The sequence below is a fragment of the Phascolarctos cinereus genome, unplaced genomic scaffold (assembly GCF_003287225.1).
Source record: "Phascolarctos cinereus isolate Bilbo 61053 unplaced genomic scaffold, phaCin_HiC Scaffold_726;HRSCAF=1367, whole genome shotgun sequence".
Classification (NCBI taxonomy): Eukaryota; Metazoa; Chordata; class Mammalia; order Diprotodontia; family Phascolarctidae; genus Phascolarctos; species Phascolarctos cinereus.
Window position 1 is genome coordinate 420,881,347 of NW_027556098.1, and position 24,437 is coordinate 420,905,783.

The following is a 24,437-nucleotide window of genomic DNA, read 5'->3' on the forward strand; positions in this document are numbered from 1 at the left end:
AATTTGGCTCCCCACTGAGGATGATGTGGGATGTGGGATGTGGTGCTGTCCTCTTTTTCAAACCCAGATAAGTATCTTGCTCCTTTCTCTCTGGCTCTTCTGCAGAGATCTATCAAAGGACAAAACGTTGCATCCCTAACAATTTCTTTTCCTGGAATTCTGGTATAGCACTTATTTGTAGCCCCAGCAATCCTTTGCTTCTGGAACACAGTCTGCAGTGGTCTGAGAAAACTGCCAAACTTGGGACCAGGATAACCACAGCATTGTGGAGAAGGATGGGCAACCAGGATGTGTGGATGGTTTTTGTCGCAAACTCTTGTGTCAAGGCTTTGGGTCAGGTCTGTGGCTTGGCTAAGTACAACCTTGCTTCCTGTAACATGGGAGGTAAGGAAGGGTGCTGAGTGAATGCAGGGCAGAAATCAATTCATGGTTTGTTTGGCTTTTTTAACCTTTTGAATTCCAAGTGTCCTAAATCATGGAGACAGATGAAGCTGCTTTATCCTTGGCTCATAATTTCTATTTAAGAGAAGTTTGGTGGAGAGTAGGGCTGTCAGAGAAAATGTCCAATCCTCTGTCTTGTTGATCATGTGATCCACACTATTATGTTTTGATTATTCCTGTTCTTTTCTTCTAGTGACTAAAGGTTATGTTTATTCCTGCTTTTGTTTAGGTCATTGAGGAAATGTTTCATGTTTGAGTCCATGGTGTCAGCAGCACTTTTCAAGAGAACACTGAATTGTAAACAAAGCGGGTGACTATCATTTAGAGAATGATTAAATAAATCAGGGTTCATGAAAGTAATGGAATTTTACTGTGTTGTAAGTGCTGCTTGAAAGAACTGTCTTTGCTTGTCATCTTTTAATTTCTGCAACACAATCTTTTGTGCCTCTCCCTCTAATTTAAAACATGTCTGGTTCTTATGAGTGTTATAATGCTGATGGGCATTGTATTTCTTTAATGTTGCTATTGCAGTATCACAAAGCAAGCAAATTATCTTATCTTTAGCAGAAATAAGATAATATTGCAATTCCCAATCCTCATTAAAAAAATCTGTTTTCTTCTCTCAGCTTTCTCGTGGTCTTCTTTGACATCATGGGCTGTTAAGCAGACAGCATTAAAAAATACCGTTGAGCTATGCAAACTATTCACAAACTCTACTTCAAGCAGAAACACAGTGCACCATTGTCAAAAGCTGATAATAGACTGGTGTGCTTGACTCCCATAAACTCTTGCCAACCAGCCTTGAGCAGCAGTGGTGCTAGTCATGTGGGTGAAGTTAGAACTAAATAATGAGTGTAGCAGCCACAAATTTACCCTTTTGGCTTACTAATGTTTTAATTGTGCCAGTCAATCTGGGAGGATTATTTTGTTGAAACTTATTTTATTCTTTGGTATTTTAAATTCATTTAAAAAATAAAGTAAAAATATAAAAGACAAAAATGTATTAATAAAAAGATTTGTTCTGTAAAATTTCAATTCAGTCAAAAGGTCACACTTAAGCATCTAGAAGGCCACATATGTGTGGCCTTAAGGCTGTTGGTTCCCAACCGCTCATTTAAACCCTAGCAAAAATATTTCAAAACTGAATCAACTATCTATCTTCTGATACAAAGGAAATGGATTTAAGGGCAGAATTCCATATATACATATACATATATATGTGCATATATATGTATATGCATGTGTACACACATGCAAATATAAGTATATGTGTGTATATATGTGCATGTGTGTGTGTGTGTATGTATGAAATATGCTGCCAGAAAGGGGCTTTTTTTGTAACTACCAGATTTGTAACAAGGAATTTGCTTTTCTTTTCCTTTTTTTCTTTTAAAAATAGTGTGGGCATGAGAATAGATTTATGCTAATTTTTTAATATAGAGAATGATGCTATAGATTGTGGGATGTCATGTGCACTTTCAGATGAGGTCATTATATTATTAGTTTTACTTAATTATTTTACTTCATTACAAGACAGCTATCATGGAGTGAGGTTAAACAATCAATAAACATTTATTAAGTTTCTACTGTGATACTTAGCAAGGGCCACCATATATTGCTGGGACTTCCTACCCACAAACATATGAGAGGTTATCCTGAGAAGCAATTGATAAAATGTTTGAGATTATGGTCCAAGATTCACCACAGGTATAGTCTAAGGCTAAACACAGGGACTGTGACATGAGGTAGAGCATGATGGGAATGAAGCTCTGGCTAAGAGTTTTTGCCGTTACTACGACAAGAAGAGAACACAATGTTCATCTTACCACTTCTGCAATCAAGGTTGAGAACCAAACACGGCTCCCACTGGCAGGGGCTTGAGCTTCTACCATATGATAGGTATAAGCTTATCTTCCTCTCCTGATTTCAGTACAGTTGTGTTTCTTTCTGTTGCTTATATTTTCACATGCTATATAATGTTACTGAAACTAGTGATGCTGTGGGCTCTCTAAGTTTGCCATGCAGAGCAGCCTGCACTCTGAGCATAAATGAAATATGCAAAAAATTATCTGTGTCATTGACTCAGTGAGTGGTGGGAGTGCCTAACTGGTGGACCCCTGGATGAGCTTATCACAACTTGTAGGCCTGACAATGTCAGAGGAATGAATAGCCTTGGCCACATGTGATCTTCACATGGCTGCCTCACTATCATTCACTCTAATTGTTTTATTTTATCTTATTTTTAATTTATGGAATAAAACAAGTATTTCCATAACAGTACAATAAAAAAGATGATTACATATGAAACTGCAAATCTACTATGTACAAGTTGCTATTCCTCTCAAATATATATAACAATTATGATGTAAATTTCTTTTTTTTTCTTCCTTCTTTCCACACCCCCACCCTAGAGATGGCTACCATTTGTCACAAATAGGCATATATATACATATATATGTATATATATGTATATACACACACATTATATATATATATATATGTATACACACACATTATATATATACATACACACACACACACACATATATATATACATATACATATTCTATACATACTTCTATTCATCAATTCTTTCTCTTGTATGCAGATAGAGTTTTTCTTCATATGTTCTTTATGATTAATTTGGGTATTTATAATAGACAAAATAACTTTTGTTCAAAGTTGTTCTTAAAACAATACTGGTGTTGCTGTATGTAATGTTTTCTGATTTCTGTTCATTTTTCTCTTTTTCCTATGGATAGAGTATGTGTTTGTGGTAAAGTGTTCCTTAGGCCTACCAAGAAAATCTCTTTTCTTCGAGCTTATTTTTTTTCTACTAGCTGACTGTCAAAGTTGAAGCACATCCATAGGGGCTCGTGAGCTGTAGTAGTAGGGAATGCAGACATGTGAGCTCTTTGGGCTGCTGAGGAAGCAGCCCAAAGTGTGGTTTCCATTCACACATAGTCGTATACTGTGACGGGAACAGAAGTTTGTTTGTGTGGGTCTGGTGGCCAACATTGCTGAATCCCCAAGAGCAGAAGCAACAGTGTGTTCCCAAAGTTTTTGAAACTGACCTTCTAATCAATGTTTTTTGTTTTTGTTTATTTATCCCTTCATTCATTTATCTATCTATCTATCTATCTATCTATCTATCTATCTATCTATCTATCTATCTGTTTATTCATTTATCTATTTTTTTGCTGCTCCCACTGGGACCGGGGATCTTATAGCATCTGCTGGATAGACCTGTTTCCCATGGTCTTGTAGTCTATTTCAAACTCCTCTGCTGCTCCGCATTGCTCCACGTTGATTCTTCCAAGCGCTGCTTGCTTAGATCCGACTCACTTTTATATTTTGCTGCCTCCAATCTGTGGCTCAGTTGCAGATCATGGCGGTCTCGGTCTAGGTAGGCAGCTGTGCCTGATCGTCCTTCCGTCTCTTCTGCGCTCTGTTCTCTGCCCTCTTCTTTTTTGACTCTTCATCGATCGGTGCGTCGTGAATGCTCCGACAGCCTGTCTGATGCAAGCCATGAAGGCTTCTCAGTCCCATTCCTTTAATTACATGAAATGAATTCCATACAATCCCAAAGGAAATAAATGATACTCAGGTGTAGTTACTGGAATACTAACAACTCGCCCCGATGAGTTCAGAGGCCTCACATTGGGTGACTACAAGAAAAAATAAGTAAGTGACTAAGAAGAAGACCAACCGTGGGCCTAGAGCCCGTCGGAAAAGGTTTGGTCAGGGATGAAACAGGCTCCTCCACACGGAGGACAGGGTGGGCTCACTCACCGATGGTTCCCTTGGTCTCTCCTTGGCCACTTCTGTATCTGAGGTGGAGGAAAGGGAACGTCATTCCCACAGCTCCCTGGACTCCAATCCACAATACCAACCCCCCGACCCAGTGTCATACCCTCTTCCTGCCCACATCACCTACACAGGGTCTCCTCTCGGGGGACTTCAGGCTGATGGGCAGGCAGGAACTCCAGGAAAGACAAGGGCAACAAAGACACCTGTGACAAGAAGAGAGGGAGTAAGTAGGACCAGGGGAGAGAGTCCACCCTGGGAGGCTCTGTGAGCCTCCTTTCCTCACCATGGACTCTGTCCAGTGCAGAGTATCCTGGGTTACATGGCAAGGAACAGGGGACTATGGGAAGAGAAGCTGAGTATCATCACCTCCTTAGGCTCTCTCCTTGTAAAGACCCTGGTGAAAGAGATATAAGAAGGGAAGAAGCCAGGTCAGGGAGATCTTGAAGGAGGAAATAGAAGTCCCAGTCCTTACCCATCTCTATTACTAAGAGTGTATTATACTAAGGCTTACAACCCTGTTTCAACCATAGGGATGGATCCCTGGCAGAGTATTGCCAGCAAGACAAGGTGGAGGAGGAGGAGGAGGAGGAGGAGGAGGAGGAGGAGGAGGAGGAGGAGGAGGAGCATAGCTGAGGGTGATAATGAGGGTGTTACTGGTCTCAGAACCTGGAATGATGGAGAGAGAAGAATCTTCATAAATCACTATCTTTAGGGGACTCTCACCTTGCCCTTGAAAGTGTCCCTGTATTTTCTTCTCTTATCTCCCTCCAGAGATGCCCATCACCACCGGCATCCAACAGTTTGGCACACATGCTGCTCAGAGTGGGCTTATCCTTTGGAACTAGGTTGAGAAACCCAGAGAGCTGGATCAAGATATGTGGGTCACAGGTAAGTATGAGGGAAGCTTCATTTCACAACTTGACACCCTTGGTCTCTATGGGCCTGGAATTGGGGAAAATATCAAAGTCTCTGTTGTCTCTTATCCTATGTCTCTTGGCTAGAGCTAAGGCCTTGGTTTCATTTCCTTGTAGAGGCAGAAGGTGGAAGTGGTCCTTGGCTCCCTCCAGTGGGTCCTCCAGCGGGCTTCTTCCTCTCACCTGTCACTGTGAGCTGCAGGGGGTCACTGTGTTGTGTCCAGAGACTTCCAATGGTGAGAAGCTGGTGGCTGCAGCTGTAATTGCCAGAGTGCCTGGGGGGTCACATGAGTCAGAAAGAACTTGGCCCCATCTCCAGTGGTATCAGTGCTGGGCAGCATTTTCTTATCTCCAACCTTGTCCAGAACAAAGCTACCACTCCATGAGGGCCCCCAGCAAGGGAGGGTCATGTTCGCCCCTGACACCACCTTTGAGCAAGTCGGGCTGAGAGGGAAGGCTTGGGGAGTGCATCTGGAAAACCAAGCAGAGGCCAGAGACCCTCAAGGGGCCTGCACTGTTGTAATGGAGGTGGAGGGTGGGGGAGGGAAATGAGATCTGGGAAGTCCCTGAAAAACTCCCTGACCATCAGATCTCACTTCCTTTGGCTCTTTGGTCATTCCTTGCCCAACATCTCCTTCCCTGGAGAGGCATGGATGTTAAACTTGAGATGTTCTCTAGGCCCACCTAGAAACAGAGATGCATTTCTTCCTTCCATCTTGTCCCTTGAGCTTGGAGCAGTACCTGAGCTGGTCCATCCTTTCACCTTTGTTCTCCCCTTCCTTAGGTACCCACAAATCTTGTCCCAACCTCTACCTCATGATGTCAAAAGAGCCCAGAACAATATGCCTTTTCCTGGCCTGCCTCTCAGGTAGAGTCTCAAACCTTGACCTTATGCCTTGTATATCTGGACACACTCTTACCTGTCACCCACATCCCCAGGACCTTGCTGGGCTCAGACACCTGGTATGGAGTCATCCTCCTGTGGTAGACACAGCTGTAGTTGCCAATATCCTGGGCCCTCACAGAGAGGATGGGAAAGTCAGCTGAGGCCCCAGCTTGGCCCTGGCTCTTCAAGGCCTGAAGGGTCCCCACCTTCAGCAGTATGAATGTCACATCACTGAGGAATGTCTGAGGGCACTGTCGGCACTGAAGTGTCACATGCATCCCGGGCTCTACCAAAAGGTCAGGGAGGGCTGAGAGGGAAGGCTTGGGCAGAGATCCTGTGAGAGGGAGAACATGGGCTGGGGGCAGGACAGCTGGGTCAAGTCCCTGCTCTGGCCCTGAGTCCCTGTGTAACCTTGGCCCAGTTGCTTGTCCCGTCTGAGTCTCAGTTTAGTTGTTCAGTTGCTTTTCAGTTGTGTCCAACTCTTCATCACTCCATTTGTGTTTTTCTTGGCAAAGATACCAGAGTGATTTTCCATTTCCTTTCTCACCTCATTTTACAGATGAGGAAACTGAGGCAAACAGGGTGAAATGACTTGCTTAGGACACACAGCTAATAAATGTCTGAGACCAGATTTGAACTCAGGAAGATGAGTCTTCCTAACACCAAGCCCGGCTTTCTATCCTCTGAGCCACCTAGCTGTCCATGAGCCTCAGTTATCTCATCTGTAAAAAGCCCCATGGACTTCATGTCATGGAATAGGCAGCCAACGTCCACAGAAGGTTGGGAACTGGGCCACTATTACCTACGGGGGACAGATGTTCAAATCTCCTGCTGAAAGCCCCTCATCTCAGGCTTGCTCCCCCTTCAGCATGCTGCCTTCCAATACAGGCCAGATGGACAGTGGCTTGGGGTGGTGGGAAGAACCCTGATGCTAGAATGGGAGCATGAGAGAGGCTGGGAAGGCCAAGAGCCAGGACATTGCTACTGGATGCATTTCTAGTTGCAGCTAGCTATAAATTTAAGGGATTTTCACATTTCAGGGAGATGACCCACACTATGGTCTCATGCATGTGATGACTCATGGGAAGGAAGGTCATGACCCTTCACTGTTCCTCTGGGCTATCACAGACAGGCCCAGGGATCAGCCCAAAACATGGGCTCAGGTCATGGTCCACAAAGGAGAAGGCTCAGGTTAATTTCTAGGCTCAGTCACTCACTTGTGTGACCTTGGACAAGTCCTTTCTTTCTGGGCCTCACTTTGCTCATTGGTAATAGGAAGGTTTGACCTCAAGAAACTCCAAAGCCTCTTTCAGCTCTGGGTCTCTGTGATTCTTCTCCTAGCCCCCAACTGAGTCATCACCATCACCTTTCTTCCCCAGATTCTAGATCAGAATAGAAATGCCTCATCTTCCAAAGCCCCTGAATTCTCCCAGGCCACAGGGCAGAGCTGACTGTGTAGACACCAGGCCTTGTCTCTGTGAGGCACCTGTCTGGGCAGACAGCAGAGGTGTCATACTCAGAGCTATTCAGGGACCCCCCAACCCCCGCCTAGTAACACCAGCTCCAGGGCCTCCCTGGGCTCTGATCCTCTAGCAGACACTGTCCTTTCCCTGTAAGAACAGCTGTAGCTCCCGGTGTCCTCAGGTCTCACAGATGCGAGCAGGAAGCTAGTCCAGAGATCTGCTGAGGTCTGCTGCTCTAAGGGTGTCTGGGTCCCAGCCTTATACAGAGTAAAAGTCGCATCTTCAAGGGAAGATAGCTTGGGTCTTGAGCACCAGAGAGTGATGTTGGCCCCTGGGGCCACCATGAGGCCAGGTTGGGCCCACAGAATGGGCCCGGGGAGTTGTCCTGGAGGGAAGGAGAGACACCAAATGTCGGGGTTACATGACGCTTCAAGGACCCCCTCCTCTAATTACTTTGTGAGACAGGCAACAGCAGTTTAAGTTCTGTTCTCACTTTCTCATCTGGGGTGTGCCTTGAGCTGGGAACACCCCCACTATCCTGGGCCCCAAAGCTAAGTCCAATGTAGAACAGGAGAGTGTCCCAGGGTCTCCTCCAACCTCCCCCCAAGACATCCATTTGGAATTCCCAGGATTTTGTGCTGTCCTTATGGCTCTGTGGGGCCCTATGTGGGGGCTGGATTTGGGGACTTGGGGGGTTTCCAAGCACAATCAGCTCCAGGCTCTCACTGGGTTGGGACCCCCTGTTGTGGGCTGTCTCCTTGTAGGAAATGCAACTGTAGCTCCCAGTGTCCTCGGGCCTCACAGACAGAAGTGAGAAAACAGCCTGGGTCCCTGCAGGGCTCCGTTGCTGGGAGGGCCCCGGGCTCCTTGCCTTCAGTAGGGAAAAGCCATAGTCCTGAGATCTTGCCTGTGGTGACTTTTGGCACCAGATGGTCACTGTTGTTCCAGGTGAGACTGAAATGGAAGGTTTGGGGAAGGCTCCTGTGAAAGGAGGAGGGAAGAAAGTTAGTGACCTGATGTTTCACCCTAATCCCCTCAAATCATTCTCTGAAACAGAGCTGAGAAGGGCAGGGTGGCTGAGGGGCCCTAGATAGGCCCCTTTGCCCTGTCCTGTTGGCTTGCTCATGGATAACCATCCATGGCTATGGGCTCCTGGGTCACCCTCAGAAATATGTTCTGTGCCCAGGAAGGCTCTGACAGCAGAGAGTGATGAGAGGAGAAGGGACATAGGCAGAGGGGGTCAACCTCTTCCACCTGCCCCTCTTCTCACCTCCCCCAAGGGGCCCAGCTCTGTCTCTACAGCCTGGGCCTGCTGGACCAAGGCAGGATTCTCATGCACCATCACTGGCAAATTCTGTTAAGCTTTGAGGTTTGTAAAGTTCTGTCCTCCAAACAACCTCATGACTGGTGGGCTAAACAGAAACCAGATGGCCAGTCTTTGCCCTTACCCACTTCCCCACACTTCTGCCTGGTGCCAGGTCCCAGTCCTGCCACTGCCTGCCCACCTCTTGGTGAAGCCAGAGCAGAGCTGGCAGAGCTGCGTGTCCAGGGATGGGCAGCAGCTAGCAGAGGAGGATGGGGGCTCCTCCTGGGAAGTTCTGTGCAGAATTTGCTCTGGTCCAGTTCTCCTGCTGTCATTGATCACTCATGTATCAGGCACCTCCTGCTCAGTTATGGGGGAAGCCCCAAAGGTTTAAATGAAGGCATCCCCCTGCTGCCCTCAGGAGCTCACAGTCCCTGGGATCACAGGGTGTAAGCTCAAATGATATTTTTGGATAATCCAGCCCATGAGCTTTGTGTCATGGAAGAGGGAACGGAGGTCCGCAGAAAGTTGGGAACTAGCCCACCATTACCTGTGGGGGACAGATGTTTGAATCCCCTGCTGCAAGCTCTGACCTCAGGCTCCTTCCCTGTCAGCAGGCTGCCTTCTAATACAGGCCAGATGGACGGCGGCCTGGGGTGGTGGGAAAGATCCTGATGCTAGAGGAGGCACATTAAAGATGTGTAAGCACCATGCTGGGAAGGCCAAGGGCCAGGACAGTGCCAATTGATGCAGTTAGAGACTGCATCCTGGAGCAGCCAGGATCTGAGCTGGGCTTCAAGGATGTGCAGGAATGTGATTAATGAAGGTGGGGAAGGCTTCCCAGGCAGGGGGAACTGTGTGAGCAAAGGCAAATGGTGGGACATGAGGGCGATGATGTTGTCATCTGTCCAGGCTGATGGGAATGTAGGGAGGGCAGAAGGGAACAAGGGGAGACACAACTGGATAGGGTGGATGTGGCCAGGTTGGGAGGAAAGGAAAAGTTAGAGGAGGCAGGAAAAGTTTATCTAAATCAAGTTTGCTCTGATAAAGCTGTGTGCCCCTTCTCCCAACGGCTGCTGTGCGTCCTCTGAGAGAGGAGGAGCCCAGCTGTCCTGTCACCTGTCACCAGGTGACACTGACCACATAGAAAGATCCCTGGGTTTGGGGATAGGAGACATGGGTTCAAATTCTGGCCCTGACCCTGAAGAACCCTGCTGCTGGGTGGCAATGGAAACAGCATCTCTCTGCTCCTAGGCCCCAGGGGTGGGGTATCTCTGTTGGCCAGCCTCAGGTCAGGACCTCACTGCTGGTCAGGCCTGGCTGGTGGCTTGTGCTAGGGATGGGTGGCTAGGGTGGGGCCTTGCTAAGCTGCATACTGCTCACTTGCCTAGGGGTCTGCGGGTCTGCAGGAGGGTGGGGACTCACTGGTGAATTGCCCCAGGCTGGAGCCTTGCTGTAGGCCCCCTGTTGTGAGGCTGGCTGCTGCTGCTCTTGGACCTTACTCCCCTCCCAACCCAATGATACAGACCTTTCCTGCCATGCAGGTAAGCTGTTTCCCTACATCAATTCTGAGGCAAGTTTTTAGTTGTTTGGAGGGGAGTTTGGGAGGGCTGCAGAGGATTCCTTCTTTACTCCACCATCTTGGCACTGGAAGTCCCCAGGGAAGATTTTATCTTGAAGATGGTGTGTGAGCAGGGTCTTCAGTGAATGGAGGGACCCTGTGAATCAAAGATCAGGGGGGAGGGCATTACAGATATGATAGATGGTCCAAACAAAGATATATCCCTATATAGATACAGATGTGTGTGTATACTTACACTCACATATAACAGTATAGTGAAAATAGTACCTTTGGGTTTCCTCTAATGATCTGGTGGTTTTAGTGAATGGAAAGCTTGACATGGAAACAATGTGGTGAGGTGACAACCCCAACCCCAACCGCTGCAGATATCATCACCTGCATTTTGAGAAGTGGTGTGGAGAATGCATGTTGTGATAGCGCTACTGTATCATGCCTACGTCAGACCACATCCAGAGTACTGTGGTGAGTGTGAGTGTGATCCGGTAGGAAGAATGTGGATAACCTGGAGAAAATCCTGTGTAGGGGGATCTACTGAGAGAAGGGATCTCAGTGGTGATCTGCTCCAATCCACTCTTTTTACAGATGAGGAAACAGGAGCCCAGGAAATTTTAGTGACTTACTAAATGCTGGAAAATGGAAGACCATTCGATATGAGGACAGGTTAAAGGAACTGAGAGAGGTTTAACTTGGTTAAGAAGAGACTGAGTTACAGCATTGATATCTATTTTTAAAATAGCTTTTTATTAGTATCTTTGAATTTTTACTTCCTCAGCATTTCTTCCAGTACACCATTGGCACTTCTCCTTCACAGAGCATCTTCCCATAAAATTAATATTTTCAAGGGAAAAATAGAAGAAGAAGAGGAAAAGTGGCAAATCAAGTCAGTACATAATAGAAGTCTAAAACTATGTGCAATGTATGAAACTCACGGAGTTCCCCTTGGCTGAGGCTTGGGATAACCGTGTCTTCTCATCTTTTACCTTTGGTTTTTGTTTTTGACTGGAGAAGTTGGGCCAAGGAAGGAGACTGTCAGGATAAAACTCATTGAGGAAGTTTAATGTTTTGGTAATTAGTAGAGACAAAAATTAGGGTTGGGTTGAGAAAATATTCTGAGTATTGTGAATCTCAGATGAGGAAGAGAAGAATCTAGGAGTGAAAAAGAGCTAGGGACAGCTAGGTGGCGCAGTGGATAGAGCACTGGCCTTGGAGTCAGGAAGATCTGAGTTCAAATCTGGCCTCAGACACTTGACATTTACTAGCTGTGTGACCCTGGCCAAGTCACTTAATCCATTGCTTAGCTTTAAGAAAGAGAGAGAGAGAGAGAGTGAAAAATATTCCAATTCTCTAAATGTTACCAGAAAATTTGGGGTTTATAACCAATGCAGAGCTATGATTTGGGGGGGGGTAGGATTCTAATGCTATTACTCATGAGTCCCCATGAGTGTGTCCCCATACTATCAGATGATATTAAATAGTCAGGTAAATGTAATTAGCTTTCTGAAAAGTGTGTTTATTTAGGTGAAAGAGTAAGAATATTTGGCACAAAACATCACTACACCCCCAAATGTCTTTGACAAACCATCTCATCAATATACACAGAGTCCAATGGAAAATGGGCTCAAGATTAGGGAGCCCATATATAAAAAAGTGTAATATAGTTTCCAGTTACCAGAAGTACTTTTTTTTTTTTATTTGAGGAGTACTTATATAGGTCCCTTTAGGTACTACATAGCTTTTCTTCCTAGATCCTTGAAGAATCCTGAGGAAGCTATCCTTCCTCAGTTTGTCTCAGGAGTCCTGGAGTATTAACGATCACTGTCACCTATCACTAATATTCTAGGGACACTGATAGGAAACAAATGAAAATGTCCAAATCTGTATTATGGGTTCATGTAGCCAAGATTATGAGAAAGAAAAAACTAATTTAAATCATGAAGAGAATGAGATGACTTTATTCTATTTCCTGGGGTCCTGTTTCCTCATCTATAACATGAGTGGATTGGAGCAGATCACCACTGAGATCCCTTCTCTCAGTAGATCCCCCTGCACAGGATTTTCTCCAGGTTATCCACATTCTTCCTACCGGATCACACTCACACTCACCACAGTACTCTGGATGTGGTCTGACGTAGGCATGATACAGTAGCGCTATCACAACATGCATTCTCCACACCACTTCTCAAAATGCAGGTGATGATATCTGCAGCGGTTGGAGTTGGGGTTGTTGCCTCACCGCATTGTTTCCATGTCAAGCTTTCCATTCACTAAAACCACCAGATCATTAGAGGAAACCCAAAGGTGCTATTTTCACTATACTGTTATATGTGAGTGTAAGTATACACACACATCTGTATCTATATAGGGATGTATCTTTGTTTGGACCATCTATCATATCTGTAATACCCTGCCCCCTGGCCTTTGCAAAAATGTACAGAAAATGAGATTTTAAGTAATGAAAAAAAAGTTGGAAGTCAATAGAAGAATGAGTTACATCTCAATTATTTAGCTGAGGGGAAGAGAGAGGGGAAAAATTAAATAATTAGACAAAAGCAAGGAAGAAAAGGGAAATAATAAGGAAAACTCTAAAACCAGAGAAGAAATGACAATTTGTTCATGGTAGTGGGTTCATGTTGAGGCTGACGGGAATGGAACTGTTAAAAGGTAGATTACGTTCAAATGGATTAAGGTGAAATAACTGAAGATACCTAATCCTGTATTTTTAAAAAGAGGTTAAATTTCCATTTGGAGAAAATATTAAAGATAAAGAGTAAAATAAAAACCTAAATGTCAGAATTTTAAATGAAAAGGTAGTAATATTTTAAGGAAATGAAGAATGAGAGATTGGATCTGTAAACACATACCCACAATTTGTTACTTAGAAGAAAAACATTTATTAAAAAATGTAAACAGAAGAAAAATTAGGGGATGAAAAAATTACTATCCATTAAGTGAATCTAAAAAAGCAGGAGTTGCTAACACGCCATAAGAAATATCAGGAACAAGCATTTAAAACATAAAAAGGGACAAACAAGGCAACTACATTACACTGAAAAAACTTATAGACATCAAGCCCATATCAATATTAAAATTATATTTTCTGAAGAAATTAGCATCTAAATTCATAAAAGAACTACTAATTGAGCTATAAGCATCTCTAGGTGATAACAAAATAACAACAGGGAATTTCACTGTCTCTCAGTTTTGGACGTGTTGAAAGGAAAGTCAAACAAAAAGGAAAATATAGAACTGAAAAGACTGCTGGAGAAACTACAGCTAAAACACTTATGATGTCTTCTAAATGAGACTGCTAATAAATATGCATAACATACAAAAATGATTATGTGTTAATCCCCAGATACATTGGAAATGCTTGCAAAATGTAGAAGTAGAAAATGCATTCTTTATAGACCATAATAGTATAAAATATAAATTGGTTCAGGAATCACAAACAAAAGGCACAGACTCAAATATAGACTTAACAATGTAATCCTAAATAATGAGGGGCAAAAGAACAAATCAGAGAAGCAATAATTATACAAAAGAAGATGATGAAAAAACCATACCATATTTACTGGGATACAGCTAAAGCAGTGTGTATGGGAAAAAGCATATGTCTTCAAATTGCTCTACAGAATGTTTGAATCAGTTCACAATTCCACCAATAGTGCATTAATGTCTCATTTTTTCCCACATCCTCTATGTTTATCATTTACCTTTTCTGTCCTATTAGCCAATCTAATAAGTATGAGGTAGTATCTCAGAATTGTTTTCATTTTCATTTCTCCTATCAATAGTGAGTTAGAGTATTTTTTTTCCAAATCATTATAGATGGCTTTGATTACTTCATCTGAAAAGTGACTAGAACAAGATGGATTTACAATTGAAATCTGTCACACATTTAAAGAACAACTAATTCTAATATTAAATAAATTATTGTTTGTGTGACTTGTTCTTTAACCCACCCATTCCTTAAGATTAGGTTGTTTAATTTCCAATTAGTTTTTGATCTATGTTTCCTTGGCCCCTTGTTAGATATTATTTTTATTGCATGATTTGAAAAGGATGTTTTTAATATTTCTGCTTTTCTGCTTTTAACTATAAAGTTTTTATGTACTCATATATGATAAATCTTTGTAAAGGTACCATGATCTGCTGAGAAAAAGGTGTATTCCTTTCAATTTCCATTCAATTCTCTCCAAATATCTATCATATGTACCTTATCTACAATTCTGTTAAATTTCTTAACTTCTTTCTTATTTATTTATTTTTTTGGTTAGGTTTATTAAGTTCTGAGAAGGAAAGATTAAAGTCCTCTACTATCATAGTACTACTATCTATCTCCATTTTAAATTCATTTAACTTTTCTTTTAAAAACTTAGATGCTATAGTATCTGGTGCATATAGGCTAAATATTGATATTGCTTCATTGTCTACAGCACCTTTTATCAAAACACAGTTATTCTCTTTATCTTTTTTAATTAACCCTATTTTAGGCATAACATTATATGAGATCAATAATCATTATCCCTATCCTTTGTTGTATCAGATAAAACATAATAAAGTCTACTACAACAATATTTTGTATTGTTATTCTGCTACCTATTTCTGTTTTATGGGTGAGTTCTTCCCATTCCTATTCAAAATTATAATGACTATTTGTGAATTTCCCTCCTCTTATTTTTACTCACTCTTTTCCTTCTCAGCCTCTCTTTTCACCCTTTCCCTGTTCCCTTATCTTTTCCCCTTACCTACTTATTGCTTATTTTACCCATCCCTCTACAAGTCCCTCTTTTATCTTCTCCTCACACCCTCCTCGTCTTAGCCTATATACCCTTCTAAAAGTCCCTAACCCATTGTATCTCCCAGTTTTCTCACATCTCTAGAAGTTCAGAAAACTTCTAAATCTCTTCAGATGTGCACATTTTTTCCTTTTCAACCCAGATGAGAGTATCATTCCATTATCAGCCCTCCACCCCTACCTGCTTCCTCTGTAGTAGTTCTTTCTTTTGTGCCTGTTTTTATGAGATAATTTCTCCTTTTTACCTTTTCTTACCCAATTTTGTTTTTTAAAATCACTGCATCATACACAACTCAGCTCCAACCTTTCTTTCAAACTAGCTTAATAATGCTAACAGTTTTAAGAATACTGATAACATTTTCACATATTATAAGTAAACAGTTTGACTTTTATCAGTACCTTGTACTTAGCCTTTAATGATTTCCTTATATTTCTTCTGGATCTTTTGTATCTAAATTTTCCATTGAGTCCTGGTCTTTTTGTTACAAATATCTGAAAGTCTTCAATTTGTCAAATGTCCATTTTTTTTCTCATTCAGGATCACAGCCAACTTTGTTGCATAAATTGTTTTTGGATAAAACCCCAGCTCCTTTGCTCTGCAAAATATAGTGTTCCAAGGCCTACAGTTTTTTGTGTACAACCTGTTAGGTCTTTTGAAATCTTGACTGTATCTTTACAATATTTAAATTGGTTTTTTCCCCTTGTTGCTTGCATTATTTTCTTTTTAACTTGGGAATTTTGCAACTTGGATGTTACATTCCTAGAAGTTTTCCTCTTTGGATCTCTTTCAGGTGGTAAATGGTAGATTCCCCCCCCCCTCCATTTTTATTTTATCTTCTTGTTCTTGAACTTCAAGGCAATTTTCCTTAATAATTTCTTGTAATATTGTATCCAGATCATTTTTTTTAAATAAGTTTCAGGTAGCCTGGCAATTCTTATATTGTCTCTCTTCAATATGCTCTCCAGATCAATTGTTTCTTTTTTCTTTTTTTTTTTTGTAGGCAATTGAGGTTAAGTGACTTGCCCAGGGTCACACAGCTAGTAAGTGTCAAGCATTTGGTCTGAGGCCAGATTTGAACTCAGGTCCTCCTGACTTCAGGGCCTCTGTCTACTGTGCCACCTAGCTGCCCCTCAATTGCTTTTCTAATGAGATGTTTCAGATTCTCTTCTATTTTTTTTTCTAGCTTTATTATTTCCTGGTGTCTTATAATGTCATTTGATTCCACTTGCCCATTTCCAGTTTTTAAGGAGTTATTTTCTTACTTAAGATTTTGTATATTTTCCCCAACTGGTTAACTTTCTTTCCATAATTTTCTTAGATTAGTTTTATTTTATTTCTGAACTCCTTTTAAAGTTCTTGCAATAGTTCTTCTTGGGCTTGTGACCATTTAATGTTACTCTTTGGTGTAGACATGATTATTTTTTTTTTACCTCACTATCTTCCTCTGAATGTGAACCCAAATCTTCTTTAGCATTGAAGCTGCTATCTGTGGTCATGTCGTTTTCCTTTACATTTTTATTTATATTTTGTTTTAGTTTTTAGCACCTAAATACCATCATTATTATAATCAAGTTTTAATTTCTAGCTGTGTATAGTGTTGTCCAAGGCTTCAGATCCTCCTTACTGTTATTTCCTGAGTTCTGTCCAAGGGCTTAACCTCTGGGACTCCCCTCCTCCCACGAGGCACAATTAGGGCTTCAACCACACTATCCTGAAAATGTTTTTGCTCTCTGTGGTATCACACTCACCAGGCATGTGCTCACTCCACCTTGCCCACAGTCAGAGCCTAGGATCACTATCTGGTCAGCACTGCTATTATTTCTAAATAATAACAAAGTGCAAGAGGCAATAATAGAAAATGAAGTGTTATTCCAAATAACTATAAAATGAATAAAATAACTGAGGATGACCTACCAAAACATGGAAAAGACTTGTATAGATTAAATTACAAATTAAAATAATAAAAAATAGAAATAATTAAAATTAACTAAAAATAATTAAAACATCTAAAATCAATTAAAATAATAAAGAACATCTTAAATAGAGGAATATTCAGTAGTTATAGCTATAAAATAAATATATGCCAATAATAAAAAATGGCACTACTTACAATATTAGTAGATACTTTTTATGATAGACCAATCAAATTATCAAAGAGATACTTTAGAGAACTTGACAAATAACAAAATTATTTTGGAAAAACTAAAGGTCAAAATTTCTAGAGAAATGATAAAAAATGAAAGGGAAGAAAGAAGAATAGCACGTCCCAAAGTGAAACTATATTATAAAACAGCAATGATCATAACAATGTAGTATAGCTTAAAGAAAAAAAAGATGAACAGATCAATAAAAGATGAGAAAAGGATGAATCAGAAATGATGAAAAAGATTTGTGAAGACACGCACCCACCCTTCAGATAGTTGTGAAGATGCTTCTACTCCCCTTCAAGGAAGTGTCTACTTGTTGCACATTGTATGTATCTGTAGACTTTTTCAACATATTGATCATCAATGCTGATGTGCTCTTTTCCTTATTCAATTTTCATATTAGAATACACTTTGCTAAATGTTTGACTTTCTGGGAGAGAAATGAGGAGAAATATTGGGGGAAATTGTTGATGTGAAAAATAGATCTTTAAGAAGTTGTTTTAAAAAACAATTAAACTTTTAAAAATATTATTTGATAAAACATTACAAAAAAAAGACAATAATCTAAGAGGAACTGGCTAATTAGGGAGAGAGATCACAGGGATAGAGAGTACTTTCTATGTGAGAAGTCCAGGGTTAAGTGATCTTCCTGGGTTAAGATGTGTCTGTGCACTTCTAGAAAAGCTGTAGGGATGTGGTAGGTGAAATCTGAAATAATTAAGGGAACAAGATTTGAGCTTCTAAGCATATTAAATTATTAAGCAATGTTAATTGCGTAATAAGTTGAGACTAAGCCTTCTCAACTTGTCACTGAACCCTGAATACAGGAAGAGGCAGATTTTACGCATTAAAAGAAAACAGTTACTAGGATATAAACCAGAATGTAAGACCAGATTATCTGATTTCTGAAGTGGAGGAAAGATTAGGGGCTTTCCCAGTACTGGTTACCTTCCTACAAGTGTCTTTCTTCAATGAAAGAAGAAGGAAACAGTAATTGATTGACCAGTATAGGGTCAGTTTTCAACATGTGTATTGCTTGAGATTTATAATTGTGAGAAAATTCCTTGTATCCATCTTCATACATGACTGGGTTTCTAGTCAGCACAATTTAGGAATTTTTTTTGAATAAGGTTCTCTAAGCAACAGGTAGAGGTGGTCCAGCCACACTGTGCAAGGCTCAAACAATTCAATAAAGTTTTCTCACAAATCTCATATTTCAATAGGATTTTCTCACTAGAGGACTAGAACCATAAATAAATAGAAGGGGAAGTGAGCTAGATCTCGAATTGAGGCAATGTGGTTCACTCAATTCCACAATCCACCCCCCCCCACTTTGATTCTCAGGATAATGGGGCTGGTCCTCTCCTTCATGAATCACTTCTCTACAAACTAAATCTATAAGGTTTTTGACATATTTGTAAGCGGAATTATGTTAAGTGATGTTACAGATCAAACTACTTAGAGGGCTCACAATGGACTAATTTTGCACAGGGAGATTTACAAGTCACTAAAGTAGCCAAGAAAACTCAGTAAACTTAAACACATGAAACAAAAGGCTAGAGCAATACAATGATCATCAGATCAAAATGTCAAGTCTTCTTATATCCTAGTAATCCACTTCCAATGTCCATTTAATCAGCACATTTTGTCTTGAGTGTCAGATGTCCCATGTAGTAATCTAGTCCATGGAAATATCTTCTCTTGGTCATTCTGGAGTAGGCCTCATTCTCAGGACAGCTCTGAAGGGGGCTCTGTTTCTTTGGTTCCAAAGAACTTGTAGAGATCCCTAGGTAATTTTGCTAAAATCTTCCAGTAACAAGACAATACAATTTCATACAATTTCTTTTATTTTGTTTTTCAATAACTAAGTCATTTGATAAGAACTAGCTCAAGCCTTATGGGTTTGATCCTATTAGCAACAGAGCTATAAGAACATCAAATTAGGAACCCATAGTTTACCCAAGACTTCAAAGAATTTCAGTTTTTATATATGAGTGGCTAAACCTAAATACTTTATATAAGAATCTTGAAAAAGTCATGAGGGTCTCCACTTGTAAAAAAAAATCTTTCTGTCATTTAAACATATCAGGCAGATACTTTAGAATGGGAAAATAACTTCACTTTTTTTTTTTTTACAATTATCAGTGCAAATTTATAGGTACAATGTTTAATCCAGTTTTGAGAACTCCTTACAAAAACATATACAAAGGCTGAATTTCTCTGTCAAATACATTTAGAAGCTAATCATATATGTATGTACATAGTTCTTAGAGAAAACAGTTTAATCCTATTCATTTCTCAAAGTTCACTATCCCATTTAATTGGAAACTTTTCATTAAGTCTTTGTCTTATAACTTTGTCTAATTTCCCCTTTTAGGAGGATACCATCCCTATATTATAATTTGATGACAAATACAGATTAAAACCACAATTGAAAATTTAAAAATAAATATTATTTGATTAAAATATAAAAAGGAAATATAAAAAAGGGATCAGCTATTTGGAGAGAGACAGAGAGAGAAAGAAAGCGAGAGAGAGAGAGAGAGAGAGAGAGAATACTTCTTACGTGAGAAGCCCAGGGTTGAGTGATCTTCTTGGAGTAAGAGGTGTCTGTTACCTTGTAGATAAAATCTAGGGAGGAAGGAGATGATTCAGATTTATAAAAAAAGTGATTTCCACAGTAAATAAGTGGACAAATGACATGAACATACAGTTTTTTTAAAAAAATTCAAGCTATTGACAGAAATATGAAAAATTGCTCATAATTCCAAATAATTAGAGAAATGCCAATTAAAACAACTTTAAGCCCTACCTCACCACCCATCAGAACATTAAAGAAGATAGGGTCATTGAGTCATATTAAACAAAAAACTTAACACAGGGAGAAGAACAGAAGGAAATCACAAATGAGCACAATCAGGAAAGTTTCACCACTGAAAGTAAACAGTGCAGTTTCATTCTATCTTTTCTGGTTCCACAATGTCTCTGAATGTGTCCTTTCTATTTGGCGTTCATTAAGTTCAATTTTTTTGAATTGAAAAAAAAAAGGACCAGACATTTCTGGTTCTTGTTCACATCTAGCTCCTACCTTTAACTGGTTGGCTAACTCAGTGGAAGTCTTCATATCTCACCGAGGCAGTTACTTTGAAGTGAGGTGGAGTCATTGACTAATTCAAGGGAAATGAACCATTGCTGGTCTTTACAACACACCTGCTTGAAACATAATAGAATCACACGAAGTTAAAATGATCAGCTGGAGCAGAATGTAGTGTTTCAAGCAAAATTTTTAAAGATCGAAGTAACTACAATATCAGGGAAGGCAATAATATAAGTGTACATGATTATAAGAGATAAGGAGGGTTTGATATATGTGCACTAAATAGCATGATATCTAAGTCCTAAAGGAAAAGTAAAATGAATTACAGGGAGAATTAGACATAAAACCTCCAGTATTTGGGAACTTACTGTGCCATTTTCAGAAATATATGAATATAACAAAAATACAAAGAATAGAAAAAAAATTAAGGGCATATATAGGATTTCAGCTAAGAGATATGATAGATCTCTGATGAATATGAGTATGAATAGAAAGAGTATACTTAATGGTCCTTTATATGTAGTGCCTGACACAGACTAGAGATGAGTGAGGGCTTAAAACTTTCATAAAAAAATGCAAAAAACAACAAAAAAGTAAGTGTATGCCTTACTGAACACAATATAATAAATTTATAATAAAATGGCATTTGAACAAAATATTCAAAAATAAATTGATACTAAATAACAGAAAGGCCAGTGGACACTGGGTAAGGCATTTGCAGAAAGATGCTCCAGCTCGGGAAGAGACTGTTCACTGAGGCTAGTGAAAAGGCTTTGCACAAACCAAATCAATTCTGTTGGAATAGGCAGGAAAAAAAAAGAGTTGTTATAGACAGTTTCTACAAAAAAGGGGCTGTTATCCAACATATATGAACAATTGACAGAAACATGAAAGATTAAGAGCCATTTATTAACAGAAAAATTTGAAAGTGCATGAATTTGAATTTCTCAGTGAGATCTAAACCAACAACCATGTGAAAACAGTTTCAAGTAGCTAATAACAAGAAAAAGGCAGGTTAAAATAACTCCAAACTTCTACTTTACCCACATACTTCACAAGACAGCGGTCCAACTCACTGCCTGTAGGCCACATGTGCCCCCCAAACTCCAGACCGTGGTCTGAATGAGATTAAAATGTAATTGGGAAAAGTTCAGCACTCTGGAATTTGTTTCTATTGAAATTAGACACCACTGCTTTACATAAGTTTCTTTTTTAAAACCTAATTTTTAATTTATGGAATAAAACAAACATTTCAATAGCATAGTACAATAAAAAAGATGAAACTGCAAATCTACTGTGCATAACTCGCTGTTCCTTTCAAGTATACAATAAAATCATCACGTAAATTTCCTTTTTAAAAATCTCTCCCATCCTCCACTGTAGAGATGGCTACCATTAGACATAAATAGGTATGTATGTATGTGTATATGCACATATATGTAAAATTATTCTTTACATACTTTTATTTATCAGTTCTTTCTCTGCATGCAGATAGTATTTTTTCAATATGTCCTTTATAGTTAATTTGGGTATTTATAATAGTAACAATAACTTATTCATTCAGAGTCACTCTAAAAACAATCTTGCTGCTGCTGTATACAATGTTCTCTTATTTCTGCTCATTTCTGTCTTCATTATTTTGTGCAAGTCTATGTTTTTTTTTCTAAAGTAATTAAGCTTATCATTGCTTACAGCACAGTAGTATTCCATTACAATCATATACCACAATTTATTCAACCATTCCCCAAGTGATGGGCTTCCCTGCAATTTCCAGTTCCTTGTCACCACAAAGAGAGCTGCTCTAAATATTTTAGGACATATAGGTTCGTTTCCATTTTCCCTAATTATCTTTGGAATTAGACCAAGCAGTGGTATGGATGAGTCAAAGGGTGTAGTAGTTCAACGTCTTTAGGCATGATTTCTGATTGCTCTCCAAAATGGTTGGATCAGTCCACAACTCCACCAATGTGTTCCAATTTTTCCACATCCTTCCAATATTTGGCACTTTCCCCTACTATCATTTTAGACAATCTGGTAGATGTAAAAGGATATATCAAGGTTGCTTTAATTTTCATTTTTCTAATCAATAATGATTAAGAACTTTTTTTTGCAAGTGTATAAATTGTCTTGATTTCTTCATCAGAAAATTGCCTGTTCATATCCTTTGCCCATTTATCAGTTGAGGCTTGACATATTCTTTTAGATTTGACAAAGTTCTTTACATATTTTAGATATGAGACCTTTATCTGATAAACTGTTTATAAAAATTTTCCCCAAATTTTCTGCTTCCCTTCTGATATTAGCTACATTTATTTTATTTGTAGAAAACCTTTTTAATTTAAAGTAATCAAAATGATCCGTTTCATACCAAACTTTGCTCTCTATCTGTTGTTTAATGAAAAAATTGTTCACTTATTTATAAGTTGGATAAATAATACGTTCTTTTTTCTTCAAGTTTTTTTTTTTTGTAAAATCTCTTTATATCTAGGTCGTGTATCCATTTTGACTTTATCTTGCTAAATGGTGTAAGATATTGGTCTATGCCCAGTTTCTGCATACTGATTTCCAATTTTCCCATCAATTTTTACCAAACAATGAATTCTTATCCCCAAATATTAATTCTTTACATTTGTAAAATACAAGATTGTTATGTTTATTTACTGCTGTAAATTGTATGTCTACTCTATTCCATTGATTTACCTTTGCATTTCTTAGCCAGTACCACTTAGTTTTGATAATTACTGCCTTATAATACAGTTTAAGGTCTGGTGTTGCTAAAAGTCCTTCTTTTATACTTTTTTTCATGATTTCCTTCGATATTCTTTACTTTTTGTTTTTTTTTTCCTGAGTTTTGTTATTTTTTTTCTAATTAACATTCAAAGTTATAGTTACTATTTGTGAATTTCCCTCCATCTTATTTTTACTCATTAGTTTCCTTCTCAGCCTCTCTTTTTACCCTATCCCTATTACTTTCTCTTCTCCCTCTCATTGCTTATTTTCCTCACCCCTCTAAAAGTCCCTCCCTTATTTATTCATTCCATAGTCCTAATCTTAATGTATACATCCTTCTAAAAGTCCTCCCCCAGCCTGTCCTCCAGTTTTCTCATTTCTCTATAAATTCAGAAGACTTCTGAACCTCTACATATGTACATGCTGTTTCCTCTTCAACCTAAATGAGAGTTAGGTTCCAATATTACCAGCTCTCCACTCCGCTTGCTTTCTCTATGTTGGTTCTTCTTTTCATTCCCTGTTTTTATGAAATAATTTCTCTTTTTACCCTTTTCCTACCTGACTTTGTTTTTCAGAATCACCTCATTATACACAATTCAGCTCCAGCCTTTCTTCCAAACTACCTTAGTAATGATAAGTTTAAGTTTTAAGAATACTATTACTAATAACTAGTGATAATAACATTTTTGTATATCATAAGTAAATATTTTGACCTTAATCATTGACTTATAATAGTCATTAATGATTTCCTTATATTGTTTCTGGATCTCTTACATCAAATTTTCCATTCAGTTCTGGTCTTTTTGTTACAAATACCTGAAAGTTTCAGTCCATCAAATGTTCTCTCTCTCTCTCTCTCTCTCTCTCTCTCTCTCTCTCTCTCTCTCTCTCTTTTTAGGATTACACTCAATTTTGCTCGGTAAGTTATTCTTGGATGCAACCCTAGGTCCTTTGATCTTAAAAATATAGTGTTCCAAGACCTGTGGTCTTTTAGTGTAGAAGCTGCTAGTCTTAGATTGCTTTTATTTTTTCTAATTTTCCTTCATACTCTCTTATTTGATTTTTGAATTCTTTTTAAAGTTCTTCCAAGATTTCTTTTTGGACTTGTGACCATTTGATCTTACTATTTAGGATTGGAGTGGCTTTTCTACTTTTTATTTTTTTGGCTAGGCAATGGGGTTAAGTGACTTGCCCAAGGTCACACAGCTAGTAAGTGTTATGTATCTGAGGTCGGATTTGAACTCAGGTCCTCCTGAATCCAGGAG

General features: G+C 39.5%; 1 long non-coding RNA gene across 1 annotated transcript; it reads right to left on the reverse strand.

The window, feature by feature from the left end:
• Nucleotides 1-1,989: 1,989 nt before the first annotated feature.
• On the reverse strand, nt 1,990-20,395 carry LOC110220231 (uncharacterized). The gene is made up of 6 exons (XR_002327807.2): nt 19,912-20,395; nt 9,368-10,535; nt 4,975-8,495; nt 4,379-4,454; nt 4,234-4,271; nt 1,990-4,109 (listed from the first exon to the last, which is right to left on the reverse strand). It is a non-coding gene; the product is annotated as an uncharacterized LOC110220231 (long non-coding RNA).
• Between the last annotated feature and the right edge of the window lie 4,042 nt (nt 20,396-24,437).